The following is a 15,635-nucleotide window of genomic DNA, read 5'->3' on the forward strand; positions in this document are numbered from 1 at the left end:
AACACTCTGTTTGTAACGTCTGCAAGTGGATATTTGGACCTCTTTGAGGAATTCGTTGGAAACGGGATTTCTGCGAATAACTCTAGACAGAAGAATTCTCAGTAACTTCTTTGGGCTGCGTGTGTTCACCTCTCAGAGGTGAACCTTCCTTTACACAGAGCAGATTTGAAACCCTCTTTTTGTGGAATTTGCAAGTGGAGATTTCAAGCGCTTTGCGGCCATCGGTAGAAAAGGAAACATCTTCATATAAAAACTGGAGAGAATCATTCTCAGCAACCACTTGGTAATTTGTGCGTTCCACTCACAGAGTTTAACCTTTCTTTTCATAGAGCAGTTTGGAAACACTCTGTTTGTAAAGTCTGCAAGTGGATATTTGGACCTCATTGAGGATTTCGTTGGAAACGGGATTTCTGCATATAACGCTAGACAGAAGAATTCTCAGTAACTTAATTGGACTGCGTGTGTTCAACTCACAGAGTTGAACCTTCCTTTAGACAGAGCAGATTTGAAACCCTCTTTTTGTGGAATTTGCAAGTGGAGATTTCAAGCGCTTTGCGGCCATCGGTAGAAAAGGAAACATCTTCGTATAAAAACTGGAGAGAATCATTCTCAGCAACCACTTGTGATGTGTTTGTTCCACTCATAGAGTTTAACATTTCTTTTCATAGAGCAGTTTGGAAACACTCTGTTTGTAAAGTCTGCAAGTGGATATTTGGACCTCTCTGACGATTTCGTTGGAAACGGGATTTCTGCGAATAACTCTAGACAGAAGAATTCTCAGAAACTTCTTTGGGCTGCGTGTGTTCAACTCACAGAGTTGAACCTTCCTTTATACAGACCAGATTTGAAACCCTCCTTTTGTGGAATTTGCAAGTGGAGATTTCAAGCACTTTGTAGCCAACGGTAGAAAAGGAAACATCTTCGAATAAAAACTGGAGAGAATCATTCTCAGCAACCACTTGGTAATGTGTGCGTTCCACTCAAATAGTTTAACCTTTGTTTTCATACGGCAGTTTGGAAACACTCTGTTTGTAAAGTCTGCAAGTGGATATTTGGACCTCTTTGAGGATTTCGTTGGAAACGGGATTTCTGCATATAACGCTAGACAGAAGAATGCTCAGTAACTTCTTTGTGCTGCGTGTGTTCAACTCACAGAGTTGAACCTTCTTTTAGACACGGCAGATTTGAAACCCTCTTTTTGTGGAATTTGCAAGTGGAGATTTCAAGCGCTTTGCGGCCATCGGTAGAAAAGGAAACATCTTCATATAAAAACTGGAGAGAATCATTCTCAGCAACTGCTTGGTAATTTGTGAGTTCCACTCACAGAGTTTAAAATTTCTTTTCATAGAGCAGTTTGGAAACACTCTGTTTGTAAAGTCTGCAAGTGGATATTTGGACCTCTCTGACGATTTCGTTGGAAACGGGATTTCTGCGAATAACTCTAGACAGAAGAATTCTCAGAAACTTCTTTGGGCTGCGTGTGTTCAACTCACAGAGTTGAACCTTCCTTTATACAGACCAGATTTGAAACCCTCCTTTTGTGGAATTTGCAAGTGGAGATTTCAAGCACTTTGCAGCCAACGGTAGAAAAGGAAACATCTTCGAATAAAAACTGGAGAGAATCATTCTCAGCAACCACTTGGTAATGTGTGCGTTCCACTCAAATAGTTTAACCTTTCTTTTCATACGGCAGTTTGGAAACACTCTGTTTGTAAAGTCTGCAAGTGGATATTTGGACCTCTTTGAGGATTTCGTTGGAAACGGGATTTCTGCATATAACGCTAGACAGAAGAATGCTCAGTAACTTCTTTGTGCTGCGTGTGTTCAACTCACAGAGTTGAACCTTCTTGTAGACACGGCAGATTTGAAACCCTCTTTTTGTGGAATTTGCAAGTGGAGATTTCAAGCGCTTTGTAGCCAACGGTAGAAAAGGAAACATCTTCGTATAAAAACTAGAGAGAATCATTCTCAGCAACCACTTGGTGATGTGTGCGTTCCACTCACAGAGTTTAACCTTTCTTTTCATAGAGCAGTTTGGAAACACTCTGTTTGTAAAGTCTGCAAGTGGATATTTGGACCTCTTTGAGGATTTCGTTGGAAACGGGATTTCTGTATCTAACGCTGGACAGAAGAATTCTCAGTAACTTCTTTGGGCTGCGTGTGTTCAACTCACAGAGTTGAACCTTCCTTTAGACAGAGCAGATTTGAAACCCTCTTTTTGTGGAATTTGCAAGTGGAGAATTCAAGCGCTTTGCGGCCAACGGTAGAAAAGGAAACATCTTCGTATAAAAACTAGAGAGAATCATTCTCAGCAACCACTTGGTAATGTGTGCGTTCCACTCACAGAGTTTAACCTTTCTTTTCATAGAGCAGTTTGGAAACACTCTGTTTGTAAAGTCTGCAAGTGGATATTTCGACCTCTTTGAGGATTTCGTTGGAAACAGGATTTCTGCATATAACGCTAGACAGAATAATTCTCAGTAACTTCTTTGGGCTGCGTGTGTTCAACTCACAGAGTTGAACCTTCCATTACAGAGAGCAGATTTGAAACCCTCTTTTTGTGGAATTTGGAAGTGGAGATTTCAAGCGCCTTGCGGCAAACGGTAGAAAAGGAAACTTCTTCGTTTTAAAAACTAGAGAGAATCATTCTCAGCAACCACTTGGTGATGTGTGCGTTCCACTCAAATAGTTTAACCTTTCTTTTCATAGAGCAGTTTGGAAACACTCTGTTTGTAAAGTCTGCAAGTGGATATTTGGACCTCTCTGACGATTTCGTTGGAAACGGGATTTCAGCATAAAACGCTAGACAGAAGAATTCTCAGTAACTTCTTCGGGCTGCGTGTGTTCAACTCACAGAGTTGAACCTTCCTTTAGACAGAGCAGATTTGAAACCCTCTTTTTGTGGAATTTGCAAGTGGAGATTTCAAGCGTTTTGCAGCCAACGGTAGAAAAGGAAACATCTTCGTATAAAAACTAGAGAGAATCATTCTCAGCAACCACTTGGTGATGTGTTTGTTCCACTCACAGAGTTTCACCTTTCTTTTCATAAGCAGTTTGGAAACACTCTGTTTGTAAAGTCTGCAAGTGGATATTTGGACCTCTCTGGCGATTTCGTTGGAAACGGGATTTCTGCGAATAACTCTAGACAGAATAATTCTCAGTAACTTCTTTGGGCTGCGTGTCTTCAACTCACAGAGTTGATCCTTCCTTTAGACAGAGCAGATTTGAAACCCTCTTTTTGTGGAATTTGCAAGTGGAGATTTCAAGCGCTTTGCGGCCATCGGTAGAAAAGGAAACATCTTCATATAAAAACTGGAGAGAATCATTCTCAGCAACTGCTTGGTAATTTGTGAGTTCCACTCACAGAGTTTAAACTTTCTTTTCATAGAGCAGTTTGGAAACACTCTGTTTGTAACGTCTGCAAGTGGATATTTGGACCTCTTTGAGGAATTCGTTGGAAACGGGATTTCTGCGAATAACTCTAGACAGAAGAATTCTCAGTAACTTCTTTGGGCTGCGTGTGTTCACCTCTCAGAGGTGAACCTTCCTTTACACAGAGCAGATTTGAAACCCTCTTTTTGTGGAATTTGCAAGTGGAGATTTCAAGCGCTTTGCGGCCATCGGTAGAAAAGGAAACATCTTCATATAAAAACTGGAGAGAATCATTCTCAGCAACCACTTGGTAATGTGTGCGTTCCACTCACAGAGTTTAACCTTTCTTTTCATAGAGCAGTTTGGAAACACTCTGTTTGTAAAGTCTGCAAGTGGATATTTGGACCTCATTGAGGATTTCGTTGGAAACGGGATTTCTGCATATAACGCTAGACAGAAGAATTCTCAGTAACTTAATTGGACTGCGTGTGTTCAACTCACAGAGTTGAACCTTCCTTTAGACAGAGCAGATTTGAAACCCTCTTTTTGTGGAATTTGCAAGTGGAGATTTCAAGCGCTTTGCGGCCATCGGTAGAAAAGGAAACATCTTCGTATAAAAACTGGAGAGAATCATTCTCAGCAACCACTTGTGATGTGTTTGTTCCACTCACAGAGCTTTAACATTTCTTTTCATAGAGCAGTTTGGAAACACTCTTTTTGTAAAGTCTGCAAGTGGATATTTGGACCTCTCTGACGATTTCGTTGGAAACGGGATTTCTGCGAATAACTCTAGACAGAAGAATTCTCAGAAACTTCTTTGGGCTGCGTGTGTTCAACTCACAGAGTTGAACCTTCCTTTATACAGACCAGATTTGAAACCCTCCTTTTGTGGAATTTGCAAGTGGAGATCTCAAGCACTTTGCAGCCAACGGTAGAAAAGGAAACATCTTCGAATAAAAACTGGAGAGAATCATTCTCAGCAACCACTTGGTAATGTGTGCGTTCCACTCAAATAGTTTAACCTTTCTTTTCATACGGCAGTTTGGAAACACTCTGTTTGTAAAGTCTGCAAGTGGATATTTGGACCTCTTTGAGGATTTCGTTGGAAACGGGATTTCTGCATATAACGCTAGACAGAAGAATGCTCAGTAACTTCTTTGTGCTGCGTGTGTTCAACTCACAGAGTTGAACCTTCTTTTAGACACGGCAGATTTGAAACCCTCTTTTTGTGGAATTTGCAAGTGGAGATTTCAAGCGCTTTGCGGCCATCGGTAGAAAAGGAAACATCTTCATATAAAAACTGGAGAGAATCATTCTCAGCAACTGCTTGGTAATTTGTGAGTTCCACTCACAGAGTTTAAACTTTCTTTTCATAGAGCAGTTTGGAAACACTCTGTTTGTAAAGTCTGCAAGTGGATATTTGGACCTCTTTGAGGAATTCGTTGGAAAAGGGATTTCTGCGAATAACTCTAGACAGAAGAATTCTCAGTAACTTCTTTGGGCTGCGTGTGTTCACCTCTCAGAGGTGAACCTTCCTTTACACAGAGCAGATTTGAAACCCTCTTTTTGTGGAATTTGCAAGTGGAGATTTCAAGCGCTTTGCTGCCATCGGTAGAAAAGGAAACATCTTCATATAAAAACTGGAGAGAATCATTCTCAGCAACCACTTGGTAATGTGTGCGTTCCACTCACAGTGTTTAACCTTTCTTTTCATAGAGCAGTTTGGAAACACTCTGTTTGTAAAGTCTGCAAGTGGATATTTGGACCTCATTGAGGATTTCGTTGGAAACGGGATTTCTGCATATAACGCTAGACAGAAGAATTCTCAGTAACTTAATTGGACTGCGTGTGTTCAACTCACAGAGTTGAACCTTCCTTTAGACAGAGCAGATTTGAAACCCTCTTTTTGTGGAATTTGCAAGTGGAGATTTCAAGTGCTTTGCGGCCATCGGTAGAAAAGGAAACATCTTCGTATAAAAACTGGAGAGAATCATTCTCAGCAACCACTTGTGATGTGTTTGTTCCACTCATAGAGTTTAACATTTCTTTTCATAGAGCAGTTTGGAAACACTCTGTTTGTAAAGTCTGCAAGTGGATATTTGGACCTCTCTGACGATTTCATTGGAAACGGGATTTCTGCGAATAACTCTAGACAGAAGAATTCTCAGAAACTTCTTTGTGCTGCGTGTGTTCAACTCACAGAGTTAAACCTTCTTTTAGACACGGCAGATTTGAAACCCTCTTTTTGTGGAATTTGCAAGTGGAGATTTCAAGCGCTTTGCGGCCATCGGTAGAAAAGGAAACATCTTCATATAAAAACTGGAGAGAATCATTCTCAGCAACTGCTTGGTAATTTGTGAGTTCCACTCACAGAGTTTAAACTTTCTTTTCATAGAGCAGTTTGGAAACACTCTGTTTGTAAAGTCTGCAAGTGGATATTTGGACCTCTCTGACGATTTCGTTGGAAACGGGATTTCTGCGAATAACTCTAGACAGAAGAATTCTCAGAAACTTCTTTGGGCTGCGTGTGTTCAACTCACAGAGTTGAACCTTCCTTTATACAGACCAGATTTGAAACCCTCCTTTTGTGGAATTTGCAAGTGGAGATTTCAAGCACTTTGCAGCCAACGGTAGAAAAGGAAACATCTTTGAATAAAAACTGGAGAGAATCATTCTCAGCAACCACTTGGTAATGTGTGCGTTCCACTCAAATAGTTTAACCTTTCTTTTCATACGGCAGTTTGGAAACACTCTGTTTGTAAAGTCTGCAAGTGGATATTTGGACCTCTTTGAGGATTTCGTTGGAAACGGGATTTCTGCATATAACGCTAGACAGAAGAATGCTCAGTAACTTCTTTGTGCTGCGTGTGTTCAACTCACAGAGTTGAACCTTCTTTTAGACACGGCAGATTTGAAACCCTCTTTTTGTGGAATTTGCAAGTGGAGATTTCAAGCGTTTTGTAGCCAACGGTAGAAAAGGAAACATCTTCGTATAAAAACTAGAGAGAATCATTCTCAGCAACCACTTGGTGATGTGTGCGTTCCACTCACAGAGTTTAACCTTTCTTTTCATATAGCAGTTTGGAAACACTCTGTTTGTAAAGTCTGCAAGTGGATATTTGGACCTCTTTGTGGATTTCGTTGGAAACGGGAATTTTGCGAATAACTCTAGAGAAAAGAATTCTCAGAAACTTCTTTGGGCTGCGTGTGTTCACCTCTCAGAGGTGAACCTTCCTTTACACAGAGCAGATTTGAAACCCTCTTTTTGTGGAATTTGCAAGTGGAGATTTCAAGCGCTTTGCGGCAAACGGTAGAAAAGGAAACATCTTCGTATAAAAACTAGAGAGAATCATTCTCTGCAACAAATTGGTGATGTGTGCGTTCCACTCACAGAGCTTAACCTTTCTTTTCATAGAGCAGTTTGGAAACACTCTGTTTGTAAAGTCTGCAAGTGGATATTTGGACCTCTTTGAGGATTTCGTTGGAAACGGGATTTCTGTATCTAATGCTGGACAGAAGAATTCTCAGAAACTTCTTTGGGCTGCGTGTGTTCAACTCACAGAGTTGAACCTTCCTTTAGAAAGAGCAGATTTGAAACCCTCTTTTTGTGGAATTTGCAAGTGGAGAATTCAAGCGCTTTGCGGCCAACGGTAGAAAAGGAAACATCTTCGTATAAAAACTAGAGAGAATCATTCTCAGCAACCACTTGGTAATGTGTGCGTTCCACTCACAGAGTTTAACCTTTCTTTTCATAGAGCAGTTTGGAAACACTCTGTTTGTAAAGTCTGCAAGTGGATATTTCGACCTCTTTGAGGATTTCGTTGGAAACAGGATTTCTGCATATAACTCTAGACAGAATAATTCTCAGTAACTTCTTTGGGCTGCGTGTGTTCAACTCACAGAGTTGAACCTTCCATTACAGAGAGCAGATTTGAAACCCTGTTTTTGTGGAATTTGGAAGTGGAGATTTCAAGCGCCTTGCGGCAAACGGTAGAAAAGGAAACATCTTCGTTTTAAAAACTAGAGAGAATCATTCTCAGCAACCACTTGGTGATGTGTGCGTTCCACTCAAATAGTTTAACCTTTCTTTTCATAGAGCAGTTTGGAAACACTCTGTTTGTAAAGTCTGCAAGTGGATATTTGGACCTCTTTGAGGATTTCGTTGGAAACGGGATTTCAGCATAAAACGCTAGACAGAAGAATTCTCAGTAACTTCTTCGGGCTGCGTGTGTTCAACTCACAGAGTTGAACCTTCCTTTAGACAGAGCAGATTAGAAACCCTCTTTTTGTGGAATTTGCAAGTGGAGATTTCAAGCGTTTTGCAGCCAACGGTAGAAAAGGAAACATCTTCGTATAAAAACTAGAGAGAATCATTCTCAGCAACCACTTGGTGATGTGTTTGTTCCACTCACAGAGTTTCACCTTTCTTTTCATAAGCAGTTTGGAAACACTCTGTTTGTAAAGTCTGCAAGTGGATATTTGGACCTCTCTGGCGATTTCGTTGGAAACGGGATTTCTGCGAATAACTCTAGACAGAAGAATTCTCAGTAACTTCTTTGGGCTGCGTGTCTTCAACTCACAGAGTTGATCCTTCCTTTAGACAGAGCAGATTTGAAACCCTCTTTTTGTGGAATTTGCAAGTGGAGATTTCAAGCGCTTTGCGGCCATCGGTAGAAAAGGAAACATCTTCATATAAAAACTGGAGAGAATCATTCTCAGCAACTGCTTGGTAATTTGTGAGTTCCACTCACAGAGTTTAAACTTTCTTTTCATAGAGCAGTTTGGAAACACTCTGTTTGTAACGTCTGCAAGTGGATATTTGGACCTCTTTGAGGAATTCGTTGGAAACGGGATTTCTGCGAATAACTCTAGACAGAAGAATTCTCAGTAACTTCTTTGGGCTGCGTGTGTTCACCTCTCAGAGGTGAACCTTCCTTTACACAGAGCAGATTTGAAACCCTCTTTTTGTGGAATTTGCAAGTGGAGATTTCAAGCGCTTTGCGGCCATCGGTAGAAAAGGAAACATCTTCATATAAAAACTGGAGAGAATCATTCTCAGCAACCACTTGGTAATTTGTGCGTTCCACTCACAGAGTTTAACCTTTCTTTTCATAGAGCAGTTTGGAAACACTCTGTTTGTAAAGTCTGCAAGTGGATATTTGGACCTCATTGAGGATTTCGTTGGAAACGGGATTTCTGCATATAACGCTAGACAGAAGAATTCTCAGTAACTTAATTGGACTGCGTGTGTTCAACTCACAGAGTTGAACCTTCCTTTAGACAGAGCAGATTTGAAACCCTCTTTTTGTGGAATTTGCAAGTGGAGATTTCAAGCGCTTTGCGGCCATCGGTAGAAAAGGAAACATCTTCGTATAAAAACTGGAGAGAATCATTCTCAGCAACCACTTGTGATGTGTTTGTTCCACTCACAGAGTTTAACATTTCTTTTCATAGAGCAGTTTGGAAACACTCTGTTTGTAAAGTCTGCAAGTGGATATTTGGACCTCTCTGACGATTTCGTTGGAAACGGGATTTCTGCGAATAACTCTAGACAGAAGAATTCTCAGAAACTTCTTTGGGCTGCGTGTGTTCAACTCACAGAGTTGAACCTTCCTTTATACAGACCAGATTTGAAACCCTCCTTTTATGGAATTTGCAAGTGGAGATTTCAAGCACTTTGCAGCCAACGGTAGAAAAGGAAACATCTTCGAATAAAAACTGGAGAGAATCATTCTCAGCAACCACTTGGTAATGTGTGCGTTCCACTCACAGAGTTTAACCTTTCTTTTCATAGAGCAGTTTGGAAACACTCTGTTTGTAAAGTCTGCAAGTGGATATTTCGACCTCTTTGAGGATTTCGTTGGAAACAGGATTTCTGCATGTAACGCTAGACAGAATAATTCTCAGTAACTTCTTTGGGCTGCGTGTCTTCAACTCACAGAGTTGAACCTTCCATTACAGAGAGCAGATTTGAAACCCTCTTTTTGTGGAATTTGCAAGTGGAGATTTCAAGCGCCTTGCGGCAAACGGTAGAAAACGAAACATCTTCGTTTTAAAAACTAGAGAGAATCATTCTCAGCAACCACTTGGTGATGTGTGCGTTCCACTCAAATAGTTTAACCTTTCTTTTCATAGAGCAGTTTGGAAACACTCTGTTTGTAAAGTCTGCAAGTGGATATTTGGACCTCTCTGGCGATTTCGTTGGAAACGGGATTTCTGCGAATAACTCTAGACAGAATAATTCTCAGTAACTTCTTTGGGCTGCGTGTCTTCAACTCACAGAGTTGATCCTTCCTTTAGACAGAGCAGATTTGAAACCCTCTTTTTGTGGAATTTGCAAGTGGAGATTTCAAGCGCTTTGCGGCCATCGGTAGAAAAGGAAACATCTTCATATAAAAACTGGAGAGAATCATTCTCAGCAACTGCTTGGTAATTTGTGAGTTCCACTCACAGAGTTTAAACTTTTTTTTCATAGAGCAGTTTGGAAACACTCTGTTTGTAAAGTCTGCAAGTGGATATTTGGACCTCTGAGGAATTCGTTGGAAACGGCATTTCTGCGAATAACTCTAGACAGAAGAATTCTCAGTAACTTCTTTGGGCTGCGTGTGTTCACCTCTCAGAGGTGAACCTTCCTTTACACAGAGCAGATTTGAAACCCTCTTTTTGTGGAATTTGCAAGTGGAGATTTCAAGCGCTTTGCGGCCATCGGTAGAAAAGGAAACATCTTCATATAAAAACTGGAGAGAATCATTCTCAGCAACCACTTGGTAATGTGTGCGTTCCACTCACAGAGTTTAACCTTTCTTTTCATAGAGCAGTTTGGAAACACTCTGTTTGTAAAGTCTGCAAGTGGATATTTGGACCTCATTGAGGATTTCGTTGGAAACGGATTTCTGCATATAACGCTAGACAGAAGAATTCTCAGTAACTTAATTGGACTGCGTGTGTTCAACTCACAGAGTTGAACCTTCCTTTAGACAGAGCAGATTTGAAACCCTCTTTTTGTGGAATTTGCAAGTGGAGATTTCAAGCGCTTTGCGGCCATCGGTAGAAAAGGAAACATCTTCGTATAAAAACTGGAGAGAATCATTCTCAGCAACCACTTGTGATGTGTTTGTTCCACTCACAGAGTTTAACATTTCTTTTCATAGAGCAGTGTGGAAACACTCTGTTTGTAAAGTCTGCAAGTGGATATTTGGACCTCTCTGACGATTTCGTTGGAAACGGGATTTCTGCGAATAACTCTAGACAGAAGAATTCTCAGAAACTTCTTTGGGCTGCGTGTGTTCAACTCACAGAGTTGAACCTTCCTTTATACAGACCAGATTTGAAACCCTCCTTTTGTGGAATTTGCAAGTGGAGATTTCAAGCACTTTGCAGCCAACGGTAGAAAAGGAAACATCTTCGAATAAAAACTGGAGAGAATCATTCTCAGCAACCACTTGGTAATGTGTGCGTTCCACTCAAATCGTTTAACCTTTCTTTTCATACGGCAGTTTGGAAACACTCTGTTTGTAAAGTCTGCAAGTGGATATTTGGACCTCTTTGAGGATTTCGTTGGAAACGGGATTTCTGCATATAACGCTAGACAGAAGAATGCTCAGTAACTTCTTTGTGCTGCGTGTGTTCAACTCACAGAGTTGAACCTTCTTGTAGACACGGCAGATTTGAAACCCTCTTTTTGTGGAATTTGCAAGTGGAGATTTCAAGCGCTTTGTAGCCAACGGTAGAAAAGGAAACATCTTCGTATAAAAACTAGAGAGAATCATTCTCAGCAACCACTTGGTGATGTGTGCGTTCCACTCACAGAGTTTAACCTTTCTTTTCATATAGCAGTTTGGAAACACTCTGTTTGTAAAGTCTGCAAGTGGATATTTGGACCTCTTTGTGGATTTCGTTGGAAACGGGAATTTTGCGAATAACTCTAGACAAAAGAATTCTCAGAAACTTCTTTGGGCTGCGTGTGTTCACCTCTCAGAGGTGAACCTTCCTTTACACAGAGCAGATTTGAAACCCTCTTTTTGTGGAATTTGCAAGTGGAGATTTCAAGCGCTTTGCGGCAAACGGTAGAAAAGGAAACATCTTCGTATAAAAACTAGAGAGAATCATTCTCAGCAACAAATTGGTGATGTGTGCGTTCCACTCACAGAGCTTAACCTTTCTTTTCATAGAGCAGTTTGGAAACACTCTGTTTGTAAAGTCTGCAAGTGGATATTTGGACCCCTTTGAGGATTTCGTTGGAAACGGGATTTCTGTATCTAACGCTGGACAGAAGAATTCTCAGTAACTTCTTTGGGCTGCGTGTGTTCAACTCACAGAGTTGAACCTTCCTTTAGACAGAGCAGATTTGAAACCCTCTTTTTGTGGAATTTGCAAGTGGAGATTTCAAGCGCTTTGCGGCCATCGGTAGAAAAGGAAACATCTTCATATAAAAACTTGAGAGAATCATTCTCAGCAACTGCTTGGTAATTTGTGAGTTCCACTCACAGAGTTTAAACTTTCTTTTCATAGAGCAGTTTGGAAACACTCTGTTTGTAAAGTCTGCAAGTGGATATTTGGACCTCTTTGAGGAATTCGTTGGAAACGGGATTTCTGCGAATAACTCTAGACAGAAGAATTCTCAGTAACTTCTTTGGGCTGCGTGTGTTCACCTCTCAGAGGTGAACCTTCCTTTACACAGAGCAGATTTGAAACCCTCTTTTTGTGGAATTTGCATGTGGAGATTTCAAGCGCTTTGCGGCCATCGGTAGAAAAGGAAACATCTTCATATAAAAACTGGAGAGAATCATTCTCAGCAACCACTTGGTAATGTGTGCGTTCCACTCACAGAGTTTAACCTTTCTTTTCATAGAGCAGTTTGGAAACACTCTGTTTGTAAAGTCTGCAAGTCGATATTTGGACCTCATTGAGGATTTCGTTGGAAACTGGATTTCTGCATATAACGCTAGACAGAATAATTCTCAGTAACTTAATTGGACTGCGTGTGTTCAACTCACAGAGTTGAACCTTCCTTTAGACAGAGCAGATTTGAAACCCTCTTTTTGTGGAATTTGCAAGTGGAGATTTCAAGCGCTTTTCGTCCATCGGTAGAAAAGGAAACATCTTCGTATAAAAACTGGAGAGAATCATTCTCAGCAACCACTTGTGATGTGTTTGTTCCACTCATAGAGTTTAACATTTCTTTTCATAGAGCAGTTTGGAAACACTCTGTTTGTAAAGTCTGCAAGTGGATATTTGGACCTCTCTGGCGATTTCGTTGGAAACGGGATTTCTGCGAATAACTCTAGACAGAAGAATTCTCAGAAACTTCTTTGGGCTGCGTGTGTTCAACTCACAGAGTTGAACCTTCCTTTATACAGACCAGATTTGAAACCCTCCTTTTGTGGAATTTGCAAGTGGAGATTTCAAGCACTTTGCAGCCAACGGTAGAAAAGGAAACATCTTTGAATAAAAACTGGAGAGAATCATTCTCACCAACCACTTGGTAATGTGTGCGTTCCACTCAAATAGTTTAACCTTTCTTTTCATACGGCAGTTTGGAAACACTCTGTTTGTAAAGTCTGCAAGTGGATATTTGGACCTCTTTGAGGATTTCGTTGGAAACGGGATTTCTGCATATAACGCTAGACAGAAGAATGCTCAGTAACTTCTTTGTGCTGCGTGTGTTCAACTCACAGAGTTGAACCTTCTTTTAGACACGGCAGATTTGAAACCCTCTTTTTGTGGAATTTGCAAGTGGAGATTTCAAGCGCTTTGTAGCCAACGGTAGAAAAGGAAACATCTTCGTATAAAAACTAGAGAGAATCATTCTCAGCAACCACTTGGTGATGTGTGCGTTCCACTCACAGAGTTTAACCTTTCTTTTCATATAGCAGTTTGGAAACACTCTGTTTGTAAAGTCTGCAAGTGGATATTTGGACCTCTTTGTGGATTTCGTTGGAAACGGGAATTTTGCGAATAACTCTAGACAAAAGAATTCTCAGAAACTTCTTTGGGCTGCGTGTGTTCACCTCTCAGAGGTGAACCTTCCTTTACACAGAGCAGATTTGAGACCCTCTTTTTGTGGAATTTGCAAGTGGAGATTTCAAGCGCTTTGCGGCAAACGGTAGAAAAGGAAACATCTTCGTATAAAAACTAGAGAGAATCATTCTCAGCAACAAATTGGTGATGTGTGCGTTCCACTCACAGAGCTTAACCTTTCTTTTCATAGAGCAGTTTGGAAACACTCTGTTTGTAAAGTCTGCAAGTGGATATTTGGACCTCTTTGAGGATTTCGTTGGAAACGGGATTTCTGCGAATAACTCTAGACAGAAGAATTCTCAGTAACTTCTTTGGGCTGCGTGTGTTCACCTCTCAGAGGTGAACCTTCCTTTACACAGAGCAGATTTGAAACCCTCTTTTTGTGGAATTTGCAAGTGGAGATTTCAAGCGCTTTTCGGCCATCGGTAGAAAAGGAAACATCTTCGTATATAAACTGGAGAGAATCATTCTCAGCAACCACTTGTGATGTGTTTGTTCCACTCATAGAGTTTAACATTTCTTTTCATAGAGCAGTTTGGAAACACTCTGTTTGTAAAGTCTGCAAGTGGATATTTGGACCTCTCTGACGATTTCGTTGGAAACGGGATTTCTGCGAATAACTCTAGACAGAAGAATTCTCAGAAACTTCTTTGGGCTGCGTGTGTTCAACTCACAGAGTTGAACCTTCCTTTATACAGACCAGATTTGAAACCCTCCTTTTGTGGAATTTGCAAGTGGAGATTTCAAGCACTTTGCAGCCAACGGTAGAAAAGGAAACATCTTTGAATAAAAACTGGAGAGAATCATTCTCAGCAACCACTTGGTAATGTGTGCGTTCCACTCAAATAGTTTAACCTTTCTTTTCATACGGCAGTTTGGAAACACTCTGTTTGTAAAGTCTGCATGTGGATATTTGGACCTCTTTGAGGATTTCGTTGGAAACGGGATTTCAGCATAAAACGCTAGACAGAAGAATTCTCAGTAACTTCTTCGGGCTGCGTGTGTTCAACTCACAGAGTTGAACCTTCCTTTAGACAGAGCAGATTTGAAACCCTCTTTTTGTGGAATTTGCAAGTGGAGATTTCAAGCGTTTTGCAGCCAACGGTAGAAAAGGAAACATCTTCGTATAAAAACTAGAGAGAATCATTCTCAGCAACCACTTGGTGATGTGTTTGTTCCACTCACAGAGTTTCACCTTTCTTTTCATAGAGCAGTTTGGAAACACTCTGTTTGTAAAGTCTGCAAGTGGATATTTGGACCTCTCTGGCGATTTCGCTGGAAACGGGATTTCTGCGAATAACTCTAGACAGAAGAATTCTCAGTAACTTCTTTGGGCTGCGTGTCTTCAACTCACAGAGTTGATCCTTTCTTTTGACAGAGCAGATTTGAAACCCTCTTTTTGTGGAATTTGCAAGTGGAGATTTCAAGCGCTTTGCGGCCATCGGTAGAAAAGGAAACATCTTCATATAAAAACTGGAGAGAATCATTCTCAGCAACTGCTTGGTAATTTGTGAGTTCCACTCACAGAGTTTAAACTTTCTTTTCATAGAGCAGTTTGGAAACACTCTGTTTGTAAAGTCTGCAAGTGGATATTTGGACCTCTTTGAGGAATTCGTTGGAAACGGGATTTCTGCGAATAACTCTAGACAGAAGAATTCTCAGTAACTTCTTTGGGCTGCGTGTGTTCACCTCTCAGAGGTGAACCTTCCTTTACACAGAGCAGATTTGAAACCCTCTTTTTGTGGAATTTGCAAGTGGAGATTTCAAGCGCTTTGCGGCCATCGGTAGAAAAGGAAACATCTTCATATAAAAACTGGAGAGAATCATTCTCAGCAACCACTTGGTAATGTGTGCGTTCCACTCACAGAGTTTAACCTTTCTTTTCATAGAGCAGTTTGGAAACACTCTGTTTGTAAAGTCTGCAAGTGGATATTTGGACCTCATTGAGGATTTCGTTGGAAACGGGATTTCTGCATATAACGCTAGACAGAAGAATTCTCAGTAACTTAATTGGACTGCGTGTGTTCAACTCACAGAGTTGAACCTTCCTTTAGACAGAGCAGATTTGAAACCCTCTTTTTGTGGAATTTGCAAGTGGAGATTTCAAGCGCTTTGCGGCCATCGGTAGAAAAGGAAACATCTTCGTATAAAAACTGGAGAGAATCATTCTCAGCAACCACTTGTGATGTGTTTGTTCCACTCACAGAGTTTAACATTTCTTTTCATAGAGCAGTTTGGAAACA

Source organism: Gorilla gorilla, chromosome 6 (genome assembly GCF_029281585.2).
Source record: "Gorilla gorilla gorilla isolate KB3781 chromosome 6, NHGRI_mGorGor1-v2.1_pri, whole genome shotgun sequence".
Lineage (NCBI taxonomy): Eukaryota > Metazoa > Chordata > Mammalia > Primates > Hominidae > Gorilla > Gorilla gorilla.